The sequence below is a fragment of the Halyomorpha halys genome, unplaced genomic scaffold (assembly GCF_000696795.3).
Source record: "Halyomorpha halys isolate HHAL.00 unplaced genomic scaffold, Hhal_1.1 Scaffold313.1, whole genome shotgun sequence".
NCBI lineage: Eukaryota > Metazoa > Arthropoda > Insecta > Hemiptera > Pentatomidae > Halyomorpha > Halyomorpha halys.
The window spans coordinates 139,981-141,451 of NW_027109847.1; positions in this window are offsets into that span (position 1 = coordinate 139,981).

A 1,471-nucleotide genomic window follows, 5' to 3' on the forward strand; every position below is an offset into this window, starting at 1 on the left:
CTTTTAAGGTTAAGAAAAGAAAATCCTCAAGTACAATAAATATGCTTGTAATTTACTGTTTCATAATCTGATTCTCATTTCTTGGTCAAAGTTTAAGCTTCTCACCAGACTTTTGATTAACAATCAGTAACCTCAGAGCCGTATTACAGAAATTAACTTGTAATGTATTAGTTTATACTTCTCATTTTTTCATCTCCCAACACCATCTTCTAAGCATTTATAAAGTATGTTATTAATTCATTATTTTCTAATAGATGACCAACTTAAATCAAGGACAACGTTTTGTTTTTTCTCAAGCCAAAGATAACTGAGTTATCACCTGTAGAAGCAGAAATTGTTATTATTATTTTAACAGTCGACGAAGAAATCAGATGCATGACAAAGGAATGGAATTTTCTACTAAAGCTCAGGGTTGTAACAGCCACTTAATAGGAGATTCCAGCCTTAGGAGAGGAAGAAGCTTAGAATAATAATAGTTTATTATGTATTTTGTTATAAAATGTGTTTCTTTTCCGGTTTTGGAGTCTTTCAATTTTAGTATACTTCTAATATCCAAACTAAAAATAAACTTTATTCTTGAGAAAAAGTCAGCATTTCTAAATCCTCTGTGTCATAAATTTACTGTTTAATTAATAATGAGAAAACAAAATACTTCTACGAATAAAATTTGGAGGCTATGTGGTAGTAAACATGTAAAGAAATGATTTTAGGGGAAAATCACCGAATTAGCAATATTTTATTTAACAAAATTCCAATATTCAAAATACCCAGTGTAGGGAAAATCACTCATAGATAATTTTCATTTAATTAATTTTTTTTTTTAAATTAACTGAAATTCTTTAAATTGAACATTACCATAAATAAACATCCACCAAAAAAAAATTTCTAAACAAATTAAATGTTTAAAATCTTTTTAACATTTAATTTAATCCCCTGTCCGTTTTTAGCGTCTGACCATGAACTTTCCAGAGAACTGTTTTCCATTTCAGAATATTGCACTTTTCACCCAACAACAATTTTAACTTAAGCCTGTTTAACAAAAGAATAATGACAAAATGGGCCTTTCCATGAAGTATGGCTTCAACTCATGTCACCCTCTTGCTATTTTAGAATCTTGATTGATAAAAGATAACTAACAACACTCCAGTAGCTGTACATCATCAGACAGATGGCCTAGATACATTTTTAATTTTTTAATAGTGGCCTCCAATTCTGGAAACTATATAATAATTACTCCATAATAATAATAATAATAATAAGATATTACATTACTCTATAATAAGATATCCATTGTTGCAGTTTTATTATAGTTAAGCATAATTGAAATATACGCTGAATCATTTCTGAAATCCCATTTATAGTATTATATGTCTTTAATTAAATCAAATAGAGAAGTAATCTCACAGATAATGTCCAACTAATGTTCCAATAGAAGCATGCAACTACTGAAGTGTTAAAAAAAAAAAAAAAA